The 14,527-nt window shown below is 50.9% G+C and overlaps 1 protein-coding gene across 8 annotated transcripts in view; it reads left to right on the top strand.

Moving 5' to 3' along the window:
• Iqsec1 (IQ motif and Sec7 domain ArfGEF 1) overlaps window positions 1-14,527 on the top strand; it is a 341,513-nt gene that overhangs the window by 243,200 nt on the left and 83,786 nt on the right. The window lies entirely within an intron of this gene.

Here is a 14,527-nt window from a genome sequence, read left to right as displayed (position 1 = left end):
AGTGGATGTTCAGGAGCTGGAGTACAAACCTGGAGAGAGGCTAGGCCTTCTCTTCACTGTGTATCCTTCTGCACTGGTGCCAGGGGAGGAGAGAATATTCCATCACTTCCCCGTTATTGGGTCTGTTTTTCCATAGGCCAAGGGCTGAGCTCCCATCTGAAGACCCAGGCTGGGTGGAAGAAGCTGGCCTGAGGGAGTAAGATGTCCTTGCTGCTCTTTGAGCTTGTCCAGCAAGAGCCTCCTAATAACCCCCAGAGACGCTGGGTGGTCAGATTCTTGCTTATAACCTTTGTGAGACTCCAGGACCCAAGCTGGATACAGGCTCCCGTGCCCAAGTCCCATGTCAATCCAACCCGAAAGACCTGAGCACAGGTCAGAAAGGATGTGACTAGGTGCTGGGACAACCAAGTATCCACAGGGACCTCAGACAACTCCTCTGTCATCTGTGAGCTAGCCCCGTGGGACTAGGAGCCTCTCGGCACTTGGTGACTGTGACTGCAGGCAAAGTTTCTTGCACATCATTCATTTAATCATTAGATCACATGTCCCGAGCATTTATTGGGTACTTACTGAATGCTAAGTCGCTGTCTTGTCTATGGGACTACGAAGGTGATAGATTTGATCTAACTAGTTGCTCTTCTGGCATGGAGTCCTCAAACAGAACTGAACTAAACAGTAGTGTGGTGGGTCCAAGAAGGCAGGGGGCACAGGGCAAGGGACGGTGGGATGGTAGGACTGGTTTTCTTTTGATGGACCCACTGCCTTTGAGAGCACCTGCCGGTCTTTAGGCTGCTGAGGCCAGTGGAGGGATCCTCTTTATGACCTCTGCTCCATGGTCCCTCCTGGGCCAGGCTGCTGTGAACAAACCTGTGCCCCAAATTCAAGCCAGTGTGGCTCCAGAAATTCCGGGACAGAGGCAGCAGGGCTGGCCAAGCAGAAGGTGAGTCCAGGCTGTGCCCAGCAAGTGGGGCATTGAAGCCGCTGCCAGCTGGCACACGAAGTAGGGTGCTGGGCTGTGGTCAGGCCGCAGGTTAAGAACCCAGACTCAGGGTGTCAGCTCTGCTCTTTTATTGGTTATATGACCTTCTTAACAAACCATGTCTCTGGGCTTCAGCTTGCCGTGAGGACCTTGTTGCTTCTAAGTGAGAAAAGTCCCAAACCAAACAGGCTTAAGCAGAAAAGAGGCTTCCGTGGTTCAAGAAACTAAAAGGGAAAAGGGTGATTGCTTCGGGAGCAGCAGAATCCAGGGGCTCAACTGGTGGATTTGGTGTTTTCCACATTTACCTACCGTGTTCACCCTGAGGCAGGCTAGCTCCACGTAGGCGTCCCTAGCGAGTGTTCAGAAAACCTTAGCCATCTCCTTCCATTCAGTGTCACCACCCCGTGACAGGCCAGCCGCAGCGAGCGGCACACTTTTCTCTCATAAGGTTGTTTGCTGTGCCCTGGGGGACGTGGGGCAAGAAAAGAGGAAATTGCCACACAGGGCAGCCGGGGCTGAGGAAGAGGTGAGCTGGCAGGCCAGAGGAGGAACATCAGAGTTTTCCACCGGGGCTCCCCAGAGATTTTCTGGGGGAAGGTAGCAACTGTGTTAGATTTTGATGCAAGGGAGGGACTTGGCCTAGGCATGGAGACCCAAGGGAGCAGGTTCCTTAGAGTCAGGTCAGATCTGAGAGTGGACTGCCCAGCCGGGGCTGAGTTAGGAGCCCTGCTTCATCAGCACCAGAGCTGGTGTGGGACCGCTGAGGGGGGCGTGGGACTGTCACCACATGGGGGTGACAGATAACCCTAGGCCCCAGTGCTGCTTCGTGGTAGGGCACTGGCGGAGCAGGTGCAAGGCCGTGGGTCCTGTCCCCCATCCTTGGGAGGAAGGAGAGGGCTGCAGCTGTGGCTGTGAAGAGAGGACAGGCACCTAGAGGGCACCTACCGTATCCAAGGTTCTATCTAACACCCCGGGGTGTTACCTTATTGTACCATGTAGCCGCTGCTGGAGGCCCCTCACCCCTTTGTAGAGAATGGGCAGCAGTGTCTGGACCCAGGGATTTATTTGGTTGGGACTCATGCTTTGGATAGGCTCTGTGGCCTTGACTGCAGCCAGGTGGCTGCTGGGATGTCGCCCATGAAGGTGACATATGAGGAAGTCATCATCAGGCTCAGAACAGGAGTGCGTTCAGGAGCGTGTCGAAATATCTTCCCAGCAGGCTAACTGCAAAACCTCCGTCAACAGCCGTAGTGAGGGCAACCGCAGTTGGTCTAAAACCAGGGCCTGGAGACAACCTCGGTACAGCCAGGCCTGGCGTGAAGGGTGAGGTGACAAAGGACAGCCACCTGCCTTTGAGCCCCGGGGTGCTGGAATCCTGTGTACTAACTGACTCCTGGTGTCTCCTCCCATCAGGGATGGGAGGAGCTGATGGGAAGAACGTGGGTGTGGTCCACGGCAGCGACCCACTTCACAGGGAGTGAGCAAGCCTGGGCAGCTCCCTGTACATGCTCTGGAAGCCTCGGTTTCCCCATCTGGGAAATGAAGTTAACTCTCCTGGAGTTAGGATTATACACAAAGGAGTATAGCAGGGTCGATGCCATGACAACGGCTCAGTAAACACCTGGGTTATTAACTCCCAACCAGAGGCGGGGTCTCCATTTGAACTCAAGTCTCTAAAGGTTGTCATTCTGCAGCCCCAGTCTTCAGCCTCCTGGGAAGCTAGTTCAGGCTCCGTGCCCTGAGGATAGGCACCAGAGTACCCTGGGTAGTGGTCAGGCCTAATGTTTGGCCAGCACTGAAGTGAAAGCAGAGTTTCCAATATGTCAACTCCCGGATGTTCCTGACAGTGAGACAAAGGGACCTGAGAGAAAAAAGAAAGCAGCCAGTGCCCTTTGCCCTAAAGCTGCACCCCTTCCTGGGAAGCCGTGCTAGGTGCTTAAGACACTTCAGGATGCTGGGGAAGAAGTTCTGGAAGGTTCCAGGAAGAAGTGGCAGTTGAAGGGGGGGTCTGGTGGGAGCCAGGATAGGGTCCTGGACAGAATAGAGGAGACAGGTCACCCTCCACCATGGTATATGTGGAAAACAGCCATCCCTCTGGAGTCACATGGGCCTGGGCGGTTGAGGACCTAGGCTCCTCCTATAAAGGGTTGACCAGCAATCAGTGTTCTTCCCACTGTGACTTAAGTTACCCACACTGGTCTAACCTGAAGGCTGTTTGTGCCCTTCTGTTCCTGGGGAGGCCCTGGTGCAGATGAATTCAGGGTTCCACTGTGGCGGGGCGGGGGGGGGGGCTGGCATCTCCCCTTCTTTCACGACTTGGGGCTCATCACCCTGGCTGGGCTTTTCTCATATGGCAGCCTCTCCTTGGACTGGCCCTTGGGATGGGGGCCCTGGGTTTTCTGCTCAGCCTTAGAATAAACTGACTCCTATTAGACCCCTAGTCCACATATAAAACCAGGGTGGTCAGGCGCCCAGGGAGAGAGACGGGACAAGCAGGCCAAGTTCTTCAAACTGACAAGCTGCTGGGATCAGTCACAGACCTGGAGAGCCTAGTGACAGCACACAGAGTCATTCCCTGCCAGCACTCCAAAGTGGGGTCTGATTTTCCAAGTAAGAAAACCTAGGTGTGGGGGAGACAGTCCCCTGCTGAAAATTCACAGTTAGCAAGAACTTCAGGTCCCAGTTGGCTTGATCCTAAAACTACCTCCTCTTCCTGCCTTGAGACTTTATCTGATCCAGCCTGATCCCGTGAGTTATTTGAACTCACTCCAGCTCATAGTGTGTCCCAGGATGTCTGGGGTATTTGCTAGAGGAGAGATTAGCTGGATAGACCCTGAGCTGGGGAGAGGCAGGGCCCTGTGGCAGAGAGGATGGGTGTTACTTAGTGTTACTTGGAGGAACTGGGGTCTCCTTTGGGGGCACTGAGTCTTGCCATGAAAGAATTTAAAATTAAGTCTCAAAGGGAATCTCAGGACAATTTTATTAGAGTTTAAGGGAAAAAAAACTATAGGCAAGCTGGAAATCTCATTGACCTCCAGGAGAAGGCATGCTGGAGAGAGAGTTAGACTTTTGAGTTAGACATGGAGGTCAGAGAAACAGAAAGCTCAGGATGGCTGGGAAAAGATGTTTAAGAGTACAGAGCTTAGTTTAGATGCCACCAGATCCCAGACTCTTATGTCCCAGGGCAGAGGAATATTTGCACAAGAGGTGGGTAGTTAGAAGTAGGCATAGAGCCGAGCTGCAGTGGCGCATGCCTTTAATCCCAGCCAGGCGGATCTCTGTGAGTTCCAGGCCAGCAGAGTGAGATCCAGGACAGGCACCAAAAGTGCATGGAGAAACCCTGTCTCGAAACGCCGCCCCCCCAAAAAAAAAAAAAGAAAAGAAAGAAAGGAAAAATACTCCAAGGACAGAGGTAGGCTTTTTGAGCCCTGATTAGGTCCTTTGTAGTATCTACGTCGCCTGTTTATACTTTCTGGGCTTTTCTCCTTTGTGTGCTGTGGTTAGATGAAGCCCAGATAAAGACTCCCAGTCTTTCCCTGAAAGCTGACATTTTCCCTAGGTTAATGTTGATGTCTCATTTCAGGGTCCCTATTCTGCACAGTTGCGTTTCAAGCTTTTTGGCTTCACCCACGGTTTCCTCGAGGGCATAAAATATTTGTATCCAATCAGCAGGATCTGTATGATGCAGGCTGTGTGGACATTTGAACTGTTACACCTTGTGGCAATCTTGGAGGAGGATGCCTGGTTGAGGCTCCCAACTTAGAAGCTACAGCAACACTGGGTTTTGACACTGGGGGCATTTCAGGGGGAGTTTCCCTAGGGGAACTGGTTCCAAAAAGGTACTGCCCACCAGGTGCTAGGGCAGGGTGAGATGGGGAAACAGCTATTTCCTCACTTCCCCTTTCAGTCCTGTGTGGAAGGTGTGAGGCCTGCCCAGCCACCTCACGGCCTGTCACCCTGCCCACAGCCCCAGTGCACAAGGGGAAACTGAGGCAGTAACTTCAGTGTGCTTTAGTCTCCTGTCACCACACAGGGAAGTCCTGGTGGTAGGGGTCCCACTGCTCTGTGGCCTACTGTCCTGCTGTGTGATCTGGGAAAAGTCACTGAGTCACTCTGGGCCTTAGTTTAGCATTTGCAAAACTGAACTGTAGTTTTTCCCAGAGCAGAAAAGAAAGCTCATGAAAAGATTCTGGCCCAGTGCCTGATCCTTCAAGCACTTAGGATTCCTTTCTTTGAGTGGTGGACTTCAAGGTCACCCTCGGTGCCTTCCGAGTGGGAGACAGCTATAGGTCCTAGAAAGCTGGCCCCAGACTCCATTCTGTCCTGAGCAAGCTGGGCGGTTTGGGGCCAGTCATTCTGCCTCTCTGGGCCTTGGTTAACTCATCGAGAAAATGGCTTAATAACCATTCTGGCATAGATAAGAAAGATGAACCAATGCCTGGCCCAGGTGGATTTGCCCAGCCTGTTGGGCTGAGCACCCAAGCATCTTTCTCCACCGACACCCTTCCTGCCCCAGCAGCTGGGCTGAGTTAGTTGCCTGGCTAGCAGTTTACCCAGCTAATATCTCCTAAGTACCCTCTGTGTGTTGGGCATTGCCCAGAGTGGTGAGGGAGGGACATTGAAACTCCTTCCTCCTGGAATGCCTGGGGCTCAGGAAACAGACCACAGAGCAAAATGGGGCAGTGTGGTTTTGAATGGGCTTCCTGGGTGGTCATCAGAGACCTGAGGCCAGGAAAATGGAGGCCATTGGATGAAGGACAGAGGGACTGGGGTCTTTCAACAGAATCCTTTTGGGGGATACCTGGCTGGGCACAGAATCTGGAGCTGCTCAACTGTTGGGTAGTGCTCACCTTGTTGCCTCAGCACAGGTTGGAAGAGGACTGGACTCTAGCTGCTGTGATACGGAGGTAGCTGGGTTGGCCCTGGAGCCCAAGGTGGAGGTGCCGAGGGAAGTAGAGGACCAGGTTTCAGAGAGGCATTGTCAGTACAGAATCCCTGAGAACACATAAGCACCCAGATGCCAGAAGTCACCTGACCCAGCTCTGTCTTCGGGTCATGTGCCCAGGCCAGGCCACCGGTCCTCCCTGGTGCTGGCCTCCTGGAGCACAGTAACAGTAATGGCTGTGGCTGGGCAGCCTGTAGGTGCCAGGGGCGGTGTGTTCTTTGTACCCCATCCTTGCCTCACTGTGGTACTGGTGACATCATGTGGGACTTTTTTGGGGCATGTGGGGGTCTGCTGGACATGTTGAGAACTGGTCTGGAAAGACTGACTAGATTTAAAAAGGAGTTTGTGTCAGAAATGCTGGGCATTTGTGTCCAACAAGAAAACCCAGAGTTAAAGTACTAGGGTGGTTTGTCTCTAGATGAGTCCAGGTTCCTCTTGGATGCCATGAAGCAGCTGGCTCAAGGCGGTAAAAAAAAAAAAAGAAAGAAAGAATCCAGCAAGGCAGTGTCACACCTGCACATGCTAAGGGAGCCTGTCTGTCTACCTTTATGTTGAGGACAAGGGGAAGTCTCTCGGCCGTCGTTACCCCAGTAGTTAGAGATAGGAACACCCATACAGACAGCTCAGGGTGTAGCCCTGTGCTATCTCCCGACATGGCAACTTGTGCTATTCCAGGAAGGGTTTGGCTGGACAGGATCGGCAGGGTTCACAGACTACGGAGCCCGTTGTCAGCTGCCCCCCCTAGAGTACATTCTGAGAAGCCAAGGCTAGAAGGACTTTGAGAAGTCACCCAGCCATTCTCCCATCAGTTAGAGCAGCATGTCTGACCTTTGGGGGTCAAATGACCCTTTCACAGGGCTCACCAAAGACCATTAGTTATGAAGTGGCAACGAAAATAGCTTGATGGTTAGGGGTCACCACAACATGAGGAACTGTATTAAAGGTTCAGCATTAGGAAGGTTAAGAACCGCTTTGTTAGAGGGTCCTGTGAGGGTTTTTTTTTTTTAAAGGGGGAGGGGTGGGGAGGCAGGGCAAGCTGGGTACTTAAAACAAGCAGACTGTGATGAGCTCCCGGCCAAAGGGATGAGGTAAGGCCTGGGACCCAGAACAGGGAGAGGCGTTCAGCTAAGCTTCAGTCCTGTTACTTCATCTGCCAGCAGAGACATAGCAGAGATAAGGGTGAGTGAGCCCCACCCATTGGGCCACTAGGGAGAAAAGGGCAGGGCAGGGGTAAGGGGCCTACAGTCTGGATGTGGGGAACCTGGGACTTGTTTCCAGTTTGTTTGTTCGTTTACAGCACTGAAAGCACTGAAAGGGCCTTAGACACTAGGTAAGCACTCTATCACTGAGCCACATGACCTCAGATTCATGGGAGTTCTTTCACCTCTGCATAACCAGGCCTGGCTGTTTGCTCTTCTCTTCCTGTCTTTTCCCTTTCCCTCTCCCCTTCTTTTCTGGGCTCAAGCCATCCTCCTCCCTCGGCCTTGTCCAGAGCCAGAAGGAACAGAGCTGGCAAGCACCACCACACCCTACACCCTGCTTGTATCGTGGGATTGTTGACTGTGCATCAAGCTCTGATCTGTATAAGGACTAGTTCAGCCACAACTTCACTGGAGTTCTGGACATTGATGGCTCACCAAGCATTTTGGAAGTTGAAGCAGGAGAACTAATTTGGGTTTGAGGCCAAAACCAAAAAAAAAAAAAAAAAAAAAATGTGTCATTGATTTCTCATAGCAAATTCTGCAAGCAGGTTATGAATTTCATATTTTTATTGCTGTTTGTTCTTTTCAGGAGTAGGGATTGAATTTAGGTCCTAATGTATTGTAGAAGGCAAATGTTCCACCACTGAGTGCCACCTTCAGCTATCTTTTTACTTTTTGAGACTTAATCAGACTGGCTTTGAACTCTTTCTGTAGCCCAGTCTGATATTGAACTTGTAATTCTTTAATGTCTTGAGTAGCTGGACTACAGGCCCACAATGCCAATACTGGCTTTGACCTTATCTTGCAGCTGGGGAAACTGAGGCAGCCAGTTGTGTTGCCAGAATTCTTTTATACATTCTAGAAAGTAGCAGCATCAAAATTGGAACTCAGAACTGATCTTTCCTTGGGATTGAGGGTATGTGTCCCAAACACTGACTTAGGAAGAGACTTTAGTATTTTCTATCCTCTTGAAAGCCATACCCACTATTCCCACCCTCTTCCCTCAAGGCAGCAGTTGGTGGCTTCAATCCTCCCTCATCTTCAACATCACAATGGCCTGGGGCAGCTTCTGAGCGTTGGTCCCTACCTGGTCTAGAGCTAGTTCCTGTCTGGTCTGCCTGGATGACACCCCTTTGCTAACAATTTCCCAGCCTTCTTCCCAGTGACCACTGTCCCATACAAGCTCAGTGTGTCAGAAACCAGGGTAAGATGACACACTATCCCTCACTTCTTCTGGCCTCTTGTGTGCACCTCTGTCAACTGGAGTAGTGTCTACCCTTTCAGGGGAGACCAAAAGGCCAGATCCAGAGGAGAACAAATCCTTGTAACGGTGACTGTGGACAGGGTCTCCTGCCTCTTGGTTGTTTCTTTATCTATGAGGGGGACAAAGATTCCCATTAGGACAGGGGCAGCTGTGTCATTTACTTGGGAGGCTCCAGGAGAAGCTGGCCCATGAGGCTGCTGCCCACCAGAAACTCATCTGCATGTCCGCTAGAGATGAGCTCAGAGCACAACCCCAGCGTCTTCCCCAGGTCCCTCTGGCTGTGTGGATCTATGGTCTGTCTGAAAAGCTGTGAGTTCCCTGGCGGTTTACGGAGACTGCTCTTGGCCCTTCTCCCTAAGCACAGGAAATGCTTCAGTGTCTCAGTTCTACAAACAGGTGCCCTGGCCTGGGTGCCACAGGAAGTCAGTGGTGAATTCTCAAGTGCTAGCTGTTGCTGTGTAAACAAGCTGTGTGGTGCTATGGCTTGAAAAAGCAGTGGTCTGTGATGTGGGACCTGTGGGTTAGGGGATCTGCCAGTTTCTGCTGGTCTCCCAGGAAGGCCAGACAGGTTGGTTAGAAGGCAGGAGGCAGCCCTACTCTCATGTCTGTCCGTGGATCTTCCAGCCCAACTCCTTGAGTCCCTTTATTGCACCACAACTCTTGAGATGAAAGAAGGATCTCCAAGGGCTTATGGAGCCATTGCAGATATTCACCAATATGAAAATGAAAGGACCAGGTCCTGAGGTGAGTTTCTAGAACATCAGCAGCAGGTCAGGGAAACAGATGGAAACCATCCACCAGACCAAAGCTGAGTCTTGCTTAGGAATGTAGGGTGAAAGGCACTGGAACCCACAGTGGCTAGGATAGGTTGGGGAGAGGAGAGACAACAGGCAGAGAGCAGGACTCCCTGGGGCTGGAAAACAGTCCATAAAGGGATCCTTTGCTTCTGGGTGAGGGAAGGGTGAAGTAAGATAGCACTCTGATGATCCTCCTCCTCTACCCCTTGTTTTTTGGGGGGTACTTTTTGTGGTACTGGAGTCACGTGCATACTTAATAAATGCTCTACTACTTACTAAGATATACCTGGCCTCCCACCTGGGCTTTGTGCCCGGGTTTCAATACAGGCTTAAGAGTGTGGAGCACTTTGTGGTTTTGGGGGTAATAGTAGTAGTAGTTTTGTTTTACTCAAAACTGTTCTCTTTTATCTTCTGGCAACAAAGTCTAAGACATCCCAGACTTTTTCCCTTGTCAGCTTCCATACGACCTCACAGTGGCAAATCTCTTCACATGGAAGCTGTCCTCTTCCCCTCCGTGTGGTCTCCTAAAGGCAGGCCAGCCCCTGACTTCTGAATTTACAGCCATAGAGCAGCTTGCAGAGAGGTCTGTGCTGCAAGCACCCAGGCCCAGCCCATGGATCTGTCATTGCTAGAACTTCTACCACATTCTAGCACTTGACCCCACCTGTGGATTGCAGGGGAGGCCAGCTCCCATCATGGAAAGACCTACCATGCGTGCCAGGAGGGAGACAGTGGCCACAGTTTGCAGTCATGGAATGCCTTTCAGTAGGATGTGGCTGGACCCTTGTGTCACATGGGTTGGGCAAAGTTCACAAAACTAGATGTTAGTCTGGTGGCATTATACTTCAGTCACCTGAGTCTTAGCACATCCATCCTGTGTGCTGCTCCGCACAGCATGGTGGTGCACCTGGCGAGGTGTGTCACTGCCAAGGACTGCGGCTCCTGCTGGGAGGAGGGGCCCCCAGACGCCCACTGGGATTGCACAGCACCTAACAGCCACTCACCTCCAGAGCCTCCTCACTCTTCAAGTTCCTTCAGCACAACTACTCAAGCATTGGACAGCGGTCATCGTAGGTTGATATTTGAATGAGATAAAATGAAAACCTCCGTTTTTAAGTCACATGCTGAGGGCTTGGTGGCCACCTGCTAAGAAGCAGAGGGAGAAGGAAGACTTGGCACTGAGTGTCAACCCCGGCCCCTGTTCTGCATGCCTCCACCACTACCCAGGCCCCGTGCTGGCCACTTAGTTTCCAAAGTGACCACCTGGGCTTGGCCCTGACTGAAGGGGCTCTCTAGGTCTGCTGGGAGTAAGTTGGGTACCAGGTCCCCAAACTCCCCAGGGTTCCAGATCCCCAAACTCCCCAGGGTTCCAGAGCCTCAGCTGCAGCCTCCCCATCCTGGATGGCTTGCCTCACCCACCGCAGCAAACCTTCCCTTTGATCCTTTCCTGCCCTGCCGTGGAGCAAGTGGGCCTCCGTCTGCCTGCCAGGCTTTTCCAGGAAAGGAATTCGGCTGCTTTGGCTGCTTTTCATAAGAAACTGTGAGACGCGCTCCCCCCCCCCCCAGGAGAGCTTAACTGAGGACCCGGTTTAGAGAGGAGACTGCAGCATTGCAACGGGTGTGTTTGGGTTTGAAGGATGTCAGCCTGTGAAAAGCAGTGTTTGTTTGGTCTGCCACAGTGTTGGCTGTACATATGGGATGCAAGATCCCTTAAAATAAGTGAAGGCTCCCAGCTTGGGAATCCCCCAACCCTCCAGGATCTGGAATCTCTGAGAAGTATCAGCTCTATGATAGGGTGGAGGCCCTGTGGGGTCCTCAGGAGGCCAGAGCTGGGTCTGGTTGGGCACTGTGCCTTGTGCAGGGAGGGAGGTGAGGTGTCATCTCCCTCCACTCCCCCACCCTGCCCTGCCACATGACATCACACTTCATCCCTCAGCCCTTAACTGGTGGCCTAGCTACCTCTGTATTTGCTCTTACAGGCACAGTTTTCAGCTTTGTTGGACAGAAGGCTGCCCTGTGCATGTACTCTGTCTGCGCGGGGCCTTTGTTTTTGATGGTTATAACCGAATAGCTGAAATGAGATACTTTATAAAGAAAAGAAGGGTGTTTGTCTGAGAAAAGAGGTTTATTTAGCTCAGAATTCTAGTGGTAGAAGATCCCAGTATCATGAGATCGATGTCTGGTAAGGACCTCAGTTTGGTCACAACGTGATGGACAAATAGGGAATTGGCTAGCGTACAGTAAGGCCAAAGACCTCACATTACAAAGCACAACCTGATTTCCGATAACCACAGCCCCATTCAAATATTAACTTCTTCCTAGAGCTATGCTCCCACTGTCAAATCTCAGAGGTCCCTACCGCCTGCAGAGGGAACCAAGTGTCTACCTTGTCTCCTTTGGGAAACAAGCCACAACCAAACCAAAGGCCCTCGCTGAACTTGTGGCCCCAGGGCTCTACAGCTGGGAGAATTTTACAGAATTTGACTTCCTCATAATCTTGGGCAGGGGGGGTAGGGTGGGGTGGGGCGGGTACAGAGATGAGTCAAGACGCAAGTCACTACATCCAGGATACTGGGGCTGGTGTGGGTCTGGGGCAAGGGTACAGTTGTGGGGTGCCCACATTCTCTTCCTGCCACAGAGCCTTCTCTGACTAAAAGGCAGGATATGTGTGTGTGTGTGTGTGTGTGTGTGTGTGTGTGTGTGTGTGTGTGTATGTGGTTTATGGCTGAGTTTCCCTGCACACAGAAGGCACTCAAAAATATTCTGAGTGGAAGAATGAATACAAGCTGTGGGCACCCAGAACATGTATCAGCATGCTGACCTCTGGGCTATGTCTTCTCTGGGATCTGTCAGACAAGTGGAGTGATAAGCTGAACCCCCCCAACCCCTCCCCCCAGGACCTTTGTTCACTACCAGATCAGTGCTGCTCCTTGCAGGAATGTACAGATTGAGCCAAGCTCTGTGCAGTACTTTCCACTCTTCGATTCTTTGAATTGTAAGAAATATGAACTAATTATTTTGAACTATATTATACTTAATTTTTTGAATTATATTATTTTAAACTAATTAATTTGAAACCTTTTCATTTCATTTATTTATTTTTAGTATGTGTGTGTGTGGTGTGTATCCTTGCTAGTGCTAGCACAGCACTTATATGCATGCCATGGTGCACATGTGGAGGTTAAAGGACAGCTGTGGGGAGTCAGTTCTCTCCTCCCACCATGTGGGTTCCAGGAGCTGAGTGATGGAACTCAGGCTGTCAGGCTTGGTGGCGAGCACTTTTTCACTTGATAAACCATCTCCCCAGCTCTTGCCTGTTAGTCTTAGTTTTCGTTTTCCAGCACTGGGGACAGAAGCTACTGTCCTGGGTGTGCTGTCGCAGTTCTGTATATCACTGAGCTAAATCCCCTCAACTCTTAAGGCAGAGTTTCGAGAATCATTTGACAAAGGCAGGCTTCTCCCATGTCCCTTTCACCCCAGCCACCATGAGTAAAATGTCACCAAATTTTGTCCTGGTACATTAAGATTTTTTTTGTGAGGTCACAGCAAGTGTGCAGTGAGACATTTACCTCTAATAATACTCCATCCAGTCTCTTTCCTAGAACAGGACATTCAGCAGTCCAAATGAAGTTCATACAAGCCATGTTTTTATTTTGACAGTTGCCCCAATCAGGTTCTTAACATCAAATTTTTCCCTCCCTCCCTCCCTCCCTCCCTCCCTCCCTCCCTCCCTCCCTCCTCCCTCCTAGCCTTCCTTCCTTTTAATTTCTGAGGCAGGGTCTCATGCAGCCCAGGTTGGCCTTGGACTCTCTATGTAGCTGAGGATGACCTTGAGCTCCTGACCCTCCTGCTTCTACTTCCTAAGTGCTGATCCCAGCTGCTGCCACCGCTCCCAGACCCATCTTCTAATTCTTTCATTGCATTGAGTCTTTGTGTGTTTTCTACCGTCTTCATGGAAGGGTAGTGTGTATGCTGTAAAACCCAGCCGTTGTAAATGTCTACCCCCACACTATTAGCACATTGGCCATGTAGTATAAGTAGCACCGCCGCGTTATTGGAAGGCACTCCACTCCTTCCTTTGTCCCCTGTGCATCTTTGGCACCCATCAGCTCTCTTGTCTCTGGAGAGTTGCCTTGGAAGCTATGTATGGAGACCTGCGACGTGTGGCTTTTGCTGTCTTGGCATGGAGTCAAGGGCTGTAGCATGTCTCCACTTTATTTCTATGTGTTGTTGAGTTACAGTCTATTGTCCATCTCTGACTTGTCTGGTCCCTAGAAGATGGACACTAGTGATTCCCACTTCGGGCATTTACAGATGACACTGCTGTGGGGTTTTGCCAACATTTGTCTGTGGACACAGGCTTCCATTTCTCAAGCTGCCCACTGTGAGTGTGGTCCTGGGTCACATTAGAAGAAACAGGCAAGCTGCTCCTCAAAGCAGAGGCTCCTTCCCACCCCCACCACATTATGCCATCGAGGGTGCTCTCTGTGTCCCCTCCCACACTAGCTGTCATCCACAGCAGTCCCAGCATCGTCTTTGGTGTGAAGGGCTGTCCTCTGTGACCAGTGATGGGGGCTTTGATTGCGTTCACAGGCTTTATATATCTCTGTGGGCAAAATGTCTCTCCACCCCTGATCCTGATTTTTATTGTATGATCTCATTGAGTCAGGGTTTTCTTTATGCTCCAAACATAAGCACTTCCTAGTGGTCACAAGACTCACAGATATTTTCTCCTGTGAATGGGCCATCTTCTCACTTTTGGGGGTGATTTGAGACAGGATCTCTCTGCCTAGTTCTGGATGTCCTAGAACTCACTATCTGGACCAGGCCTGGAACTCTGAGAGAGACGACTTCCTCTACCTTAAGTGCTGGGATTAAAGGTGTGTGCCACCATCCCTGGCTCTTTTCACTTTGCTAATGGTCTTTTTTGATATGCAAGGTTTCCCATTGTGATAAGGTCTCATTTACTGATTTTTATTTTATCCTTTGCATTTTAGTGTTGTATAAGAAATCATGACCTAACTCACTTCATTCAGTCTTGTGATTTATCTAAGAGTTTTAGAGTTGCCAGTCTCCCATTCAGATCTTTGATTGTTTTGAGCCAACGTTCTGTGCAGTAGGAGGTCAGTGTTCAAAGTGTCCTGTTGCATATAGACAGCCAGCTGTCACGGGGAAGAAGGAAGGGCCAATGAATTACCTCAGCACCTAGGTCAGTCACTACTCACTGGACAGTACTTAGTTTGTTGGTTTGTTTTTTTTTCCCCACAGTACTAGGAATTGAACCCAGGCCCTGGAAGTGTCAAGCACACTGCCACCGAGCCTCTTTTTATTTCTGAGGCA

The sequence above is a fragment of the Peromyscus leucopus genome, chromosome 3 (genome assembly GCF_004664715.2).
Source record: "Peromyscus leucopus breed LL Stock chromosome 3, UCI_PerLeu_2.1, whole genome shotgun sequence".
NCBI classification, from domain to species: Eukaryota; Metazoa; Chordata; class Mammalia; order Rodentia; family Cricetidae; genus Peromyscus; species Peromyscus leucopus.
Note: the sequence above shows the minus strand (reverse complement) of the source record. Positions and strands in the feature narration are given on the sequence as shown.